Raw genomic sequence first — 15,974 nt, 5'->3', positions numbered from 1 at the left:
GATGAAACATGTACGTAAAACGACGAAGCGCCTCGTGCAAATTTGTAAATAGTCTGTTTTCATATGTCCCATGACGAACCCTCAGGTGCACATGACCAGATCGCACTCAGTTCTCAGTGCCCTTGACATTCTTCTGTACGTGGGCTAACGAATACCGTTCGAAGACTGTACAGTGAAAATCGGTACGCCAGTCAGGCAAAATAGCCGTGAGCCTTGAGGCAACCGTCCCACTGACGCAACAGGTTGAAAATATGCGTTTGGTAAAACACCGTGTGCTGGTGTGTGAGCATGAGCCTAACACTTTACAGCACACCCTCGTCCGACAGGAACCGTGGACTCTTCAAGGCCTTTTTTAAAGGAGCGAAGATTTGATAATCGCAAAGGGAGAGAGATCACGACAATGGGGCGTGTGCTCGAGTGTCTCCCATCTGAGCTCGCGTAACTTTTTCTTACGAAATTTTCGGTATGGGACGTGCGCTATCAAGAAGCAAGAGCATCCCGTGACGCACGGTTCAACAGCGGTAGTTCTTGACAGACATATTTTCTCATAAACATTTTTCATTCTACGATGGATGTGTCCGGTGTTTGTCCTTCGGCAGCCAAGAAAAGAATGACAGCACACTGGTCCTGCATGGACGAATTTGGCAACAACGTCATCACGTTTGTTCATTTTTTGGAAAGGCAGGAATGCGACACTCCCTTGCCTGCATGTCGATGGTTACATGCCCGCATCTGAGCCGCGGTACGTTTCATATACACTATTTGATCAAAAGTATTCGGACACCCCCAAAAAATACATTTTTCATATTAGGTGCATTGTGCTGCCGCCTACTGCCAGGTACTCCATATCAGCAACCTCAGTTATCATTACACAACGTGAAAGAGCAGAATTGGGCGCTCCGCGGAACTCACGGACTTCGAACGTGGTCAGGTGATTGGGTTTTCACTTGTGTCATACGTTTATAACATTCCTAGGTCCACTGTTTCCGATGTGATAGTGAAGTGGAAACCTGAAGGGACACGTGCAGCACAAACGCGTACAGGCCGACCTCGTCTGATGACTGACAGAGACCGCCGACAGATGAAGAGGATCGTAATGTGTAACAGGCAGACATCTATCCAGACTATCACACAGGAATATCAAACTGCATCAGGATCCACTGCAAGTACTATGACAGTCAGGCGGGAGGTGAGAAAACTTGGATTTCATGGTTGAGCTGCTGCTCATAAGCCACACGTCACGCCGGTAAATGCCGAACGATGCCTCGCTTGGTGTAAGGAGCGTAAACATTGGACGATTGAACAATGGAAAAACGTTGTTTGGAGTGACTCTTCACGGTACACAATGTGGCGGTCCGACAGCAGGGTGTGGGTGTGGCGAATGCTCGGTGAACGTCATCTGCCAACGTGTGTTGTGCAAACAGTATAATTCGGAGGTGGTGGTGTTATGGTGTCGTCATGTATTTCATGGGGGGGGGGCTTGCACTTTTGTTGTTTTGCGTGGCACTATCACAGCACAGGCCTAAGCCTAAGCACCCTCTTGCTTCATACTGTTGAAGAGCAATTCGGGGATATCGGTTGCATCTTTCAATGCGACCGAGCACCTGTTCATATTGCACGGCCCGTGGCTGAGTGGTTACACGACACTAACATCCCTGTAATGGACTGGCTTGCACAGAGCCTTGACCTGAACCCTATAGAACACTTTTGCGACGTTTTGGAACGCCGACTTCGTGCCAGGCGTCACCGACAGACATCGATACCTCTCCGCAGGGCAGGACTCCGTGAAGAATGGGCTGCCATTCTCCAACAAACCTTCCAGCACCTGATTGAACGTATGCCTGCGAGAGTGGAAGCTATCATCAAGGCTAACGGTGGGCCAACATGATACTGAATTCCAGTATTACCGATGTAGGCCGCCACGAACTTGTAAGTCATTTTCAGCTATGTGTCCGGATACTTTTGATCACATGGTGTACGCTGCAGGAACGCAGTGAAACAGAAACTTTTTGATCACCCTTAATGGAGTTGGCAATCACTCTGCATCAAGTTTCAGCCATGCGCCTTGCGGAGAGTAAATGTAATCGCAGTTAACAAGAGGCTCAGTTTTCGTCGTTGCGACTTAGTTTTCCTTTTAGCTAGTGGAACAATATTTGTTGTAAAATATCATTGCGCAGTTCGCGGAAGGCTCAGTTCAATTCGTTGTCACGTTTTCTGACAGACGTGTGTGACGATTAAATATAAATCCACTTTCTAAGAATCGCTGGGAGTGGTTCCTATTGCCATTGAAGGCGAGAGATTTAGTAAATTCAGTCCATGTGCTGCAGAACACAATACCACCCGTCTAAATATGGTTTTATAGTTTTCATCGGTTTCGTCTATGCAAACATATGAAACGTATTGAAGTATTTTTTATACCTTTAATTCTCTCTCCTAGAAATAAAGTGAGCTGTTTTTTAGATCTAGTCCATCAAAGGGTCGCGAGTGTTTTCAACCAGTAGAGTGTTGAAAGTCCGAAAGGGCTCTTGCTATGAAAAGAAATGGCTGCCCAGACAATCATTCATGACTGTCAGGCTGTATACCGACCGATAGTCAGATTGCTATCCCAACACTGTCCGGGGCGTCTCGAGACACGCTGTCGCTGGGCACTGGGACTCTGTTCGAAGCTGGACCCGTCACTGAAGACAATTCTACTCCAGTCGATGAGATTCCAGGCCGAAGACGTGCCTGGAGACGCCCCAAACAGCGGTTTCACCAGCCACACCGCCCGATAACCAGGAGTGATGATCTGGGGTGCCATTTAATTTAGTTGCAGGACACCTTCTATTGTCATCCGCGACATCCTTACTGCATAGCGGTATATTAAGCGCCCCGTTTTCTCTCCATTCATGGCAAGCCATACTGGGCTTACATTTCAGCAATATATTGCCCACATCTACATCTACACGGAACTCTGAAAATCACACTTAAGTGCCTGGCAGAGGGTTCATCGAACCATTTTCGTAGTACTTCTCTACCATTCCACTCTCGAATGGCGCGTGGGAAAAAGGAACACCTATATCTTTCCGTTCGAGCTCTGATTTTTCTAATTTTACTATGATGATCATTTCTACCTATGTAGGTGGCCGTCAACAAAATATTTTCGCATTCTGAAGAGAAAGTTGGCGATTGAAATTTCGTAAATAGATCCTGCCGCAGAGAAAACCGCCTTTGTTTCAGTGACTGCCAACCCAACTCGCGTACCATATCAGTGACACTCTAACCCCTAATGCGCGATAACATGAAACGGGCTGCCCTTCTTTGCACTTTTCCGATGTCCTCCGTCAATCCTGCTCGGTAAGGATCCCACAACGCGCAGCAGTATTCGAGTAGAGGACGGACAAGTGTAATGTAGGCTGTCTCTTTAGAGGATTTGTCGCATCTTCTAAGTGTTATGCCAACAAAGCGTAGTCTTTGTCTCGCCTTCCCTACAATGTTATCTATGTGGTATTTCCAATTTAAGTTGCTCCTAATTGTAATTCATAGGTATTTAGTCGAATTGGCAGCTCTTAGATGTGTGTGATTTTTCGTATACCCAAAATTTATCGGATTTCTTTTAGTACCCATGTCGACGACCTCGCACTTTTCTTTGTATAGTGCCACTTTTCGCACCATACAAAAATTCTCTCTAGATCATTTTGTAATTGGAATCGATAGTCTGACGATTTTACTACCTGCACAAGTCGAGAATTTATATCACTTGCTATGTGCTTGCTAAATCCTACCTTACCAGCAAGATCGCCAGATCATTCCATAATTGAGAGAGTTGGAGCATTGTGAGCGGGGCCCTCCAACCAGCTTGAAATTTTGACGACCTAACGCGTCAGTAGGACAGAATTTGGCACTGTATCCCTCAGGAGGACATCTAGTAACTCTGTCGATCAACGGCAAGCGGAATAACTGCTTTCGTAAGCGCCAGAGATCGACCAACACGTCACTGACTTGCTTAATTTATAACGTTCTGTCTCTTCAACAAAACCTCCATTTTTTTCTGAAACTGTAATCATTTGTTTGTCTATACATGTAAATCACATCTACGAGGGTCACACCAAAACAAATGCACACTATTTTTGTAAAAATACAGTTTTAATTCTGCATGTGTGAAAGTTTTACAGTGCGTAGATACATCATTCCCGCTTGTTTTCAAACTTAGTTCAACCTGTTCCCGTGAGTGGCGCCGTCGCAGCTTGTCTTCAAGATGGCTGCTACACTTGACGTTTGTCAGAATCAACATGCTGTCACAGAATTCCTTTGCAGTAAAAACGAGACAGTGGGAAACATCCACTAGAGGTTGAAAAAGGTGTATGGAGATGCTGCTGTCGATCGCAGTACATTTGGTCGGTGGGTAAGCAGGTTACGTGATGACAGCGGGCACAGCAATATTGAGTATTGTCCTCGCAGCGGCAGGCCTCGTACTGCACACACTCCAGAAAATTTGCAGAGAGTTAACGAATTGATGACTGCTGACAGACGCATCACAGTGAACGAATTGGCACGCTACGTTGGGACAGTGGAAGGAAGTGTTTGCAAAATACTGAAACTGTTGGGGTTAAAAAAGATTTGTGCCAGGTGGGTTCCCAGGATGTTGACAGCGATCACAAAACTCAGATGGACAATACTGAAACACCCGCCTTACACTCCTGACCTGGCTCCATGTGACTATCATCTCTTTGGGAAACTGAAAGACTCTCTTCGTGGAACAAGGTTTTAAGATGATGACTCCCTTGTGCATGCTGCCAAACAGTGATTCCAACAGGATGGTCCAGAATTTTACTGTGTGGGTATACAGGTGCTGGTTCCAAGATGGCGAAGGCAGTTGAGGGGGATGGAAATTATATGGATAAATGAAAATAATGTTCCTAAAGGATGTATCTACACACTGTGAAACTTTCAGACATGTAGAATGAAAGATGGATTTAAAAAAAAATAGCATGCATGCTGTGTACATAGTTCCGCGTAAGTCAGGGCGTACACAACTTTCCCACTAGAGCGCGCCCCACTAAGCACAACAGCGCAGGCGCAGCGCTCATCCGTCTCCGCACTATGAGATGGCGCTGCCATAGAGACGGACCAAATTCTGCTTCCGCTGATCTGCGTATTAATATGTAACGCAGCGAATGAGATTGCTGCTAATGTAGAAACCTTTTCTCCTCGCGGACCACACTCGCGCAATGATACATGAACACCCGAGGTATTATAACGAGTGTACAGACCTCCAAATAGTCAGTCTGCCTTTGTCTGCACCAGTCTGTACCAATCTGCATTAGTCTGTCCCAGTCTGTGCGAGTTCTACATTTGTCTGTACCAGTATATAGTCAAGTTTCAGTCTGCACCTAATAAGATTACCATATTCCTGTACATAGCCATGAAGATAAATGTATAGACACTTCTGTCAAGTATCAGACATATATGTGAGAATAAGATTAACGTACCAATACCAAAGGAACTTCAGACTGTCAATTGTAAATAGCATCCAGAACCAAGTAAAGTAATTTTTATGCTTTTTATTATTTTAATAAATGTGTGTGAAAATTAATCAAGTTCTGCTACTCTAAGTGTGCAAGTGGCATTTCTATCGTCTGACCTAACGGCAGAAGATAAACACGCCACGATAAGACCACGAGACATATTGCTGACATTCGCCTACTTCGTTAGAGCGACAAGTCAAATAATCTGATGGTGTGTGTACTGAAGGTCTTATAGTGCCCACACCACAGTGCATTTCTTTTGGAGTGACCCTCGTGCAATTTCCATGCCATTCGAATAATTCGTTCGTATTTTTTTTTTGGGGGGGGGGGGTAAGGTGCGCCGACTTGTTTGAGAACAGCCTTAATAGACCTTGTAAGTAGCCTGTTTGTACGTTTCTATGTTGGCAGCGCTATAGACTGTATCAATATCGCTGACAGCGCTCTGCGCCCTCTGCATGAGATTCTGTACCTGGACGGAGTAGCAGTTAGCGAGCGGCTAGAGAAGGTTTAAATGGTTCAAATGGCTCTGAGCACTATGGGACTTAACATCTGAGATCATCAGTCCCCTAGAACTTAGAACTATTTAAACCTAACTAACCTGACATCACACACATCCATGCCCGGGGCAGGATTCGAACCTGCGACCATAGCGGTCGCGCGGTTCCAGACTGAAGCGCCTATAACCGCTCGGCCACACCGGCTGACGCTATAGAAGGGCTTGGACATGATTTATTAGTACAGACTCAATGTTGGTAGGACATGCATTGTAAAATGACGATGGATGTAGTTGGTAATGTTTAGGTAGTGGAATTATTGACAAATACATTCCTGGAAATGGAAAAAAGAACACATTGACACCGGTGTGTCAGACCCACCATACTTGCTCCGGACACTGCGAGAGGGCTGTACAAGCAATGATCACACGCACGGCACAGCGGAGACACCAGGAACCGCGGTGTTGGCCGTCGAATGGCGCTAGCTGCGCAGCATTTGTGCACCGCCGCCGTCAGTGTCAGCCAGTTTGCCGTGGCATACGGAGCTCCATCGCAGTCTTTAACACTGGTAGCATGCCGCGACAGCGTGGACGTGAACCGTATGTGCAGTTGACGGACTTTGAGCGAGGGCGTATAGTGGGCATGCGGGAGGCCGGGTGGACGTACCGCCGAATTGCTCAACACGTGGGGCGTGAGGTCTCCACAGTACATCGATGTTGTCGCCAGTGGTCGGCGAAAGGTGCACGTGCCCGTCGACCTGGGACCGGACAGCAGCGACGCACGGATGCACGCCAAGACCGTAGGATCCTACGCAGTGCCGTAGGGGACCGCACCGCCACTTCCCAGCAAATTAGGGACACTGTTGCTCCTGGGGTATCGGCGAGGACCATTCGCAACCGTCTCCATGAAGCTGGGCTACGGTCCCGCACACCGTTAGGCCGTCTTCCGCTCACGCCCCAACATCGTGCAGCCCGCCTCCAGTGGTGTCGCGACAGGCGTGAATGGAGGGACGAATGGAGACGTGTCGTCTTCAGCGATGAGAGTCGCTTCTGCCTTGGTGCCAATGATGGTCGTATGCGTGTTTGGCGCCGTGCAGGTGAGCGCCACAATCAGGACTGCATACGACCGAGGCACACAGGGCCAACACCCGGCATCATGGTGTGGGGAGCGATCTCCTACACTGGCCGTACACCACTGGTGATCGTCGAGGGGACACTGAATAGTGCACGGTACATCCAAACCGTCATCGAACCTATCGTTCTACCATTCCTAGACCGGCAAGGGAACTTGCTGTTCCAACAGGACAATGCACGTCCGCATGTATCCCGTGCCACCCAACGTGCTCTAGAAGGTGTAAGTCAACTACCCTGGCCAGCAAGATCTCCGGATCTGTCCCCTATTGAGCATGTTTGGGACTGGATGAAGCGTCGTCTCACGCGGTCTGCACGTGCAGCACGAACGCTGGTCCAACTGAGGCGCCAGGTGGAAATGGCATGGCAAGCCGTTCCACAGGACTACATCCAGCATCTCTACGATCGTCTCCATGGGAGAATAGCAGCCTGCATTGCTGCGAAAGGTGGATATACACTGTACTAGTGCCGACATTGTGCATGCTCTGTTGCCTGTGTCTATGTGCCTGTGGTTCTGTCAGTGTGATCATGTGATGTATCTGACCCCAGGAATGTGTCAATAAAGTTTCCCCTTCCTGGGATTATGAATTTACGGTGTTCTTATTTCAATTTCCAGGTGTGTATATAATTTTTCGAACTGGATGTCACACGAATAAGGTAAAATCTTCTAAATACATTGTTTGCTCTTCAACAACATCTTTCTTTTGCTAAGCATATGCCTCCTGATAGAGTCCGCAGTAGAATCTTTTTATTTCGCTGGCTGTAGTTGCTGCTTCCTGTAATTGCTGTAGTTCGTGTTATGAAGATCTGTGAAGTAAGTGACTTATGAAAAAGTATGGCTTATTGTTTGGATTCTTTGCAATTCAGCGCCATTCTTCTGTGTTAATTATTTGAAGCCATGTTGTCACTGTTTAGCAGTCAGATTGAGTCGGACTTGTATATTGTGGGTAATAAATAAATAGGTCAAGTCTGAGTTGCCTTTGTCACGGAAAATTCCGTAGGTAAGTGTTGAGACGATAAATAAAGGCGGATCCAAACTTTCCGGAAGGTAAAAATTTGCAACTCAGAGAAGTATCACGTGGGGCAGGGCAGTAACAACAGGGCCCGCTATGGCCACTAAACTAGACCACACAACACGGCCCGACAATAGGCAAGAGGTACCCTCTCAGAGCGCTGGAATCAGCTAACGTACTCAGTAGTTTCACCAAACAAAGACCCATAAGTTTGAACCTAGGACCGTTCTGGTGGGACTGCAATAACGAAACATCCCGTCCCCCGCTTGACCTCCGAGGTCACAAATGTTTTACACAACTAATATTATGTTAAACCCGCAATATTATGTATTCAGTTTATTCATCTGTCTGATACTTAGGTCAATAATCTTCGGTTTTTCCATTAGGTTTTCCCCCGTTTGTTCTGACTCTTTAAGTCTAATGACGGTGCATAAAGCTTTGAAGTCAGTAGCATATTTAGAAAAATATTTTGTGATCGAGACAGAAAATGTTCATGTTACTAACAGTAGTGCGATCGATACATCCCAGTGACGATGTCAGCATTTAAATGAAGAAACTGGCAAAGTATTTAGTCGGCTCGCAGCACTATGTTACAAGTAAATCCCCGACATTCTTTTGGCTCAAATTCTACTTGTTGCCCCATTTGGCTGCAGACAAACTACCAGTTGTCAAGATTCACTGTATGCTTCATTCTTACCAGTCATCCACAGGCAGTACCCCGTCCGTGCGTAGACCACACGCCACTGAGAGTATTTAAAAGCTGGAGGACGTAATTTATGGAAACTCTGAACCGGGTCTTGCGATGGCTGGGATAAGCCGTTGCTGACCTCCGCGGACGAGCGGTGGGCAGCAAAACACCGCCGGTGTAATTTACCGGCGTCTCCATTAGGGCGACGGCGATGGTCCGTCTGCGTCTCCGCCTGCGTCAGCGGCGGCGGTGCTGCGTGGTCGAAACGAGGGCGATGCGGCCGCGATACGCCGCCGTCCTCGCCCGCCGCGAGCATTCCAAGGGCCGGCGGGCGTTACGTCCGTTCCCAATTGCTTGTTAAAGCTGGCCTCGTCTCGTCGTCTTAATAAAGCACCTCATTAGGACAATTTTATAAGAGCCACTGTCGGTCCTGTGCCGTTCCCGATCAGAAAGGGGGCCTCTCGCATGACAGGACGTCGTTTACCGAGTGTCCTTGAAGGGTAAGGAAGTGTTACGGTCTCAGAGTCCTTGGGATTAATTCCTCCGGAGCGTAGTATCATACTCATGACCAAAACTCGCTCTCGAGGAACATTTCATTTATTAAAAAGTAGAGAGAATAGAGTCAAATCGAAAGTAATAACAATGAGAAAATTTTAGAACAAGTATCCCACTTGTGATTGAGCCGTGTCGGCTCGTATCGATTGCGGTCTGTAGATCATATTCCCTCTGGTCGCCGGGTGGCGCTCTTGCGCTGCCCCTTCCGATTCGAAATGTTTGCGAGGCGGGCGAATGGCTGTAAGGGCAGTCATCGGGAGGCAAGGTGGGTGGTGTCTTGGGCGATTCACTCTGAGGAAATCGTTTCAATGGGAACGACTTTATGATCTCCTGATTCCGGCGCTCTGAGAGGCCACCTCTTACTTCTTGTCATTTAGTTTGGTGGCCTTAGCGGACTCTGATGTTACTGCCCTGCCCTATATGCTTCTTCTCTGAGTTGCGAATTTGTGCCTTCCGGGAAGTTTGGATCCGCCTTAGTGTGGTATATATTGCATATACACTCCTGGAAATGGAAAAAAGAACACATTGACACCGGTGTGTCAGACCCACCATACTTGCTCCGGACACTGCGAGAGGGCTGTACAAGCAATGATCACACGCACGGCACAGCGGAGACATCAGGAACCGCGGTGTTGGCCGTCGAATGGCGCTAGCTGCGCAGCATTTGTGCACCGCCGCCGTCAGTGTCAGCCAGTTTGCCGTGGCATACGGAGCTCCATCGCAGTCTTTAACACTGGTAGCATGCCGCGACAGCGTGGACGTGAACCGTATGTGCAGTTGACGGACTTTGAGCGAGGGCGTATAGTGGGCATGCGGGAGGCCGGGTGGACGTACCGCCGAATTGCTCAACACGTGGGGCGTGAGGTCTCCACAGTACATCGATGTTGTCGCCAGTGGTCGGCGAAAGGTGCACGTGCCCGTCGACCTGGGACCGGACAGCAGCGACGCACGGATGCACGCCAAGACCGTAGGATCCTACGCAGTGCCGTAGGGGACCGCACCGCCACTTCCCAGCAAATTAGGGACACTGTTGCTCCTGGGGTATCGGCGAGGACCATTCGCAACCGTCTCCATGAAGCTGGGCTACGGTCCCGCACACCGTTAGGCCGTCTTCCGCTCACGCCCCAACATCGTGCAGCCCGCCTCCAGTGGTGTCGCGACAGGCGTGAATGGAGGGACGAATGGAGACGTGTCGTCTTCAGCGATGAGAGTCGCTTCTGCCTTGGTGCCAATGATGGTCGTATGCGTGTTTGGCGCCGTGCAGGTGAGCGCCACAATCAGGACTGCATACGACCGAGGCACACAGGGCCAACACCCGGCATCATGGTGTGGGGAGAGATCTCCTACACTGGCCGTACACCACTGGTGATCGTCGAGGGGACACTGAATAGTGCACGGTACATCCAAACCGTCATCGAACCTATCGTTCTACCATTCCTAGACCGGCAAGGGAACTTGCTGTTCCAACAGGACAATGCACGTCCGCATGTATCCCGTGCCACCCAACGTGCTCTAGAAGGTGTAAGTCAACTACCCTGGCCAGCAAGATCTCCGGATCTGTCCCCCATTGAGCATGTTTGGGACTGGATGAAGCGTCGTCTCACGCGGTCTGCACGTCCAGCACGAACGCTGGTCCAACAGAGGCGCCAGGTGGAAATGGCATGGCAAGCCGTTCCACAGGACTACATCCAGCATCTCTACGATCGTCTCCATGGGAGAATACCAGCCTGCATTGCTGCGAAAGGTGGATATACACTGTACTAGTGCCGACATTGTGCATGCTCTGTTGCCTGTGTCTATGTGCCTGTGGTTCTGTCAGTGCGATCATGTGATGTATCTGACCCCAGGAATGTGTCAATAAAGTTTCCCCTTCCTGGGACAATGAATTCATAGTGTTCTTATTTCAATTTCCAGGAGTGTAGAAACTGTTTGAGCCTGTTTCCTCCGTGATCGCTAAGCGCCGTGGGTTGCTTCCTTCAAAAGTAACTTAGTTGTGTTCCACAGGTATGACGATTGTGGTGATAGTTCCAAAATGAGATTTTCACTCTGCAGCGAAGTGTGCGCTGATATGAAACTGCCTGGCAGATTAAAAGTGTGTGCAGGACCGACACTCGAATTCGGGACCTTTGCCTTTCGCGGGCAAGTGCTCTACCATCTGAGCTACCCAAGCACGACTCACGCCCCGTCTTCACAGCTTTACTTCAGACAGTACCTTTTCTCCTACCTTCCAAACCTCACGCACATTCGCATTTAAGATCGATGATCTTAGTTAAGTTACGGGTCATCTACGCATGGTTCCACTTTACTCACAAATTAGTGACAAAGCAACTACTGGAAGATATTCTGAACTTCACACTTGAATTACACTGCTTTGCAATTTAAGATAACATAAGATATTTTAGATCTAAACCTGAAATAAAGGTGATTAAATTTTCAGTTAGGCTGAACTTAAGAAATCCATTGTCCTACGGACTTAGCAGAGACGCGCTTAGCCGGAGATCTTACCACTTCAGGCGCTCGCCGCGAACAGACTGCCTGGGCCCCTACCGAGGGTGCTTCACAGATACAAACGGAAGTGACCAGAGAGGCAGCTTCCTATACCAACATGACAAACGACGGACAGGACCATACCAAGAATAGAAACCTCTTTGCTTTTAGATAGCGTAGGTACCTGTTCCAACACTGGACCTACTGTTCTCTAGCAGACAGTCTTGTCTGCTACCATTGAGCATCCAACTAGAAATAGATTTGCTCATTCATCCTTAGACACAGAAGGGAAGGGGGATGACAGTATCTTATCGTATACGGTATGTAAAAGAAAGTGCATGGAGGTTCCGTATGAGTCTGTGTGACATGAATTACATATAAACTGTGTTTTAAAGTGTAGTAGTGTGACAGATCGTTCTTGTTTATGTGTAAAAGTAACACGTTCCACTGCTCAGTCTCCTCCCAAATAGTCAGAAACACCACAGTAAATTTAGAAGTGGAATGTATGCCCTAAATGACAACAATTTTAAGAAATTAACATGAAAGGAATCCAACAGAGACCTTTCACAATATCCTTTCTTTCAGGAGTGCTAGTTCTGCAAGTTTCGCAGGAGAGCTTCTATAAAGTTTGGAAGGTAGGAGGCAAGGTACTGGCAGAAGTAAAGCTGTGAGTAGGGGGCGTGTGTCGTGCTTGGGTAGCTCAGATGGTAGAGCACTTGCCCACGATAGGCAAAGGTCCCATGTAAGTAGATTTTTGTGAGGTAAGTGATTTGTGAAACGTATTGGTTAATGTTAGTCAGGGTCATGCTTTTGTAGCGTTTTTTGAAAGTCAGATTGCGTTGCGCTAAGAACATTGTGTGTCAGTTTAGTGTTGATCAGAATAAGTAAAGAGAGTAATGTGGGACTACGTTCAGTTTTGTTCAGCTGTTTGAAAATGAAATAATGTAAGAGGTTTATCAGCACAGTTGTAATATTGCTACTTTTAATTTTGTATGCTGATGTGTAAGGTTGTAACTTTAATTTGGTATGCTTATATCGGTGCTAGTTGACAATGAAAGTGGGTTAAAAGCCGTGATCTGTCTGGGGACGTTAACCGTGGATTACTGGGCAACTGTTTCATCAGATATTTAGTCTAGGTTTACCAAGCAGCCTAACATGAATGCTAATCTTTTAATAGTCATACAAAACCGGTAAAATATATATATATAAAGGAGAATTTAAATAAAAAGAAAGAAATCAGTTTATACTGGGAAATTTATTTTAAGATTGTTCATTGGAATTTCAGCATATTATACGTGAGTTATAACTGAGCTGGTGCCTTATTTACGATTGAAAAGAATGTGAGATTGTAATCTTACGGAACACATAAACTATGGAGCCAAGATTGGGAGACTGGATACAACACTGCATTCATAAAATAACACACGAAGAACATTGAAACATAAGCAAGAAGAAATTAACCACAACCAACAGATTCAGTTTTTACCCAAAGAAATTACGTTCATACCACAATCCTGTCCGTCATGTAATTATCACACACTGGTATACTAAATTCATATTAACTCTTTGTGAAGTCTTCGCAAAAAGAATAGCTGAGGGCTACTTTGATGATTACACCACATGCTCCACGTGGTCAACTTGGTTTACACAAAGCGTACAACTCCACAATAATTTTGATAGTTAAAATACATTAGATCGAAAAGCACTTGACAAAAGAAAAACCTTGAACTGGTTACTAACGTCTTACTATTAACCTGATGGGTCAAACAGTTATATAAGCACGTGGTAGTGGTCTCGCAAAGTACACCCCACGTGAGCTGAACATAAAGAAAAGTTGCTATATTGAAAATATAGTCAAGACGAGACGTTATAATCACACAAACATTCGCATTTAAGATTGATGAACTTAGTTAGAGTTACTGATCAACACGTGGTTCCACTTTACTCACAAAGTAGTAACAAAGCAACTACCGCAAAATAATCTGAATTTAACACGAGAATTACACTCCGCTGCACTTTAAGATAGCATTAGATATTTTAGAGCTAAACCTGAAATCAAGGTGATTAAATTTTCAGTTAGGCTGAACTTAAGAAATCCATTGTCCTACGGACTTAACAGACACGCGCTTAGCCGGAGATCTTACCACTTCAGACGCTCCCCACGGCCACACAGCAACTGCCTTACTGCCCAGCGTGCTTCCTCGGTCTCACAAAGACCAACGGAAGTGGCCAGAGGGGCAGCTTCCTATACCAACATGACAACGGACGGACAGGACCATACTAAGGATAGAAACCTCTTTGCTTTTAGGAAGCGTAGCTACCTGTTCCGACGTTGGTCCTACTGTTCTCTAGCAGACAGCCTTGTCTGCTACCCTCAAGCATGCAACTAGAAATACATATGCTCATTCATCCTCTCACACAAAAGGGAAGGGGGATGACAGTATCTTATCATATACAGTATATAAAAGAAAGCGGATGTAGGTTCCGTATGAGACTGTGTGACATGAATTACATATAAGAATTACATATAAACTGTGCTTTAAAGTGTAGTAGTGTGACAGATCGTTCTTGTTTATGTGTAAAAGTAACACGTTCCACTGCTCAGTCTCCTCCCAGATAGTCAGAAACGCCACAGTACATTTAGAAGAGGAATTTATTCCATAAATGGCAACAGATTTAAGAAATTAAATATGAAAGGAATCCAACAGAGACCTTTCACAGTAACTCAATAATTTTTCTAAGGGGACGTTTCAAGAAGGGAAGGGGGATGACAGTATCTTATCATATACGGTATGTAAAAGAAAGCGGATGTAGGTTCCGTATGAGACTGTGTGACATGAATTACATATAAACTGTGATTTAAAGTGTAGTAGTGTGACAGATCGTTCTTGTTTATGTGTAAAAGTAACACGTTCCACTGCTCAGTCTCCTCCCAAATAGTCAGAAACACTACAGCAAATTTAGAAGTGGAATGTATGCCGTAAATGACAACAGTTTTAAGAAATTAACATGAAAGGAATCCAACAGAGACCTTTCACAATATCCTTTCTTTCAGGAGTGCTAGTTCTGCAAGTTTCGCAGGAGAGCTTCTATAAGGTTTGTAAGGTAGGAGTCAAGGTACTGGCAGTAGTAAAGCTGTGAGGAGGGGGCGTGTGTCGTGCTTGGGTAGCTCAGATGGCACAGTTCTTGCCCACGAAAGGCAAAGGTCCCGAGCTCGAGAGTCGGTCCGGCACACAGTTTTAATCTGCCAGGAAGTTTCGTGGCGATAGTTTTTTAATGTTTGGATTTAATAATGTTTATCCGTGCAAAATACTGCTTGACATTACTGTTGTCACAGCCTGTGCAAGCAATGGGAGTGGACGGTGGTCGCAGGTGCTACTAGTGTTGTTATGAACGTTTATGATTAATGTGCTCTTTTAATTGTGTTTTATTTTCTATTAGGATACCGGATGGACTGCCGGAAAGGTGTAAAATTTTCTGTGTTGGCACCCTTCGGTGTTCTAAGACGAGATTCCTTACTTGATTCTTGGAGTCTGAATAGGTCTGTCAGCCGTCTTGTACTGGTATCTGACCATTCTGTCATTAAGGGAACCAGGATGCAAGATTGTTGTTTAAAAACCATTTAAACTAAGTTTGTAACTTGGTTATGTTAGTACACTTGGTTCCCGCCAATGCTTAAATTGTACTATTCTTGAATTTCTTAGTTTAATCTGTTAAACGGTGCTTGCCGCGTGTCGCAACTTATCCTGACTGCTTGTTCAGGCAGCTGTTTGCTGAAAGTGTGTTACCGTACTCATTGACATGTCGGTGTTTCTAGACATCTTCTTGCGGCATGGCACCTATTTTAAGAGCGCCCTGCTGTTGCCTGATGGGTCAGCAACTGTTTCTGCTGTGTATGCGTTCAACTCGCCCGGCCTGACAAGGGTGAGCGCACTGGCGGCACGATGTAACTCGACAGCCGCCGCTACCTTGTTTGAAGCAGCTCTGCAGCGCGGTGACTACAATTTAAGTCGTTTTTCTTCTCTGGTTCGGGCCTAAATCTTTTCAGAATTCGGATATTTTTGGCTTTTAACTTGGATCCCTTTTGGTGCCGTGGCATT

The sequence above is a fragment of the Schistocerca cancellata genome, chromosome 5 (genome assembly GCF_023864275.1).
Source record: "Schistocerca cancellata isolate TAMUIC-IGC-003103 chromosome 5, iqSchCanc2.1, whole genome shotgun sequence".
Classification (NCBI taxonomy): domain Eukaryota; kingdom Metazoa; phylum Arthropoda; class Insecta; order Orthoptera; family Acrididae; genus Schistocerca; species Schistocerca cancellata.
The sequence above is the reverse complement of the archived record's forward strand: the minus strand, read 5'-3'. Positions refer to the sequence as shown.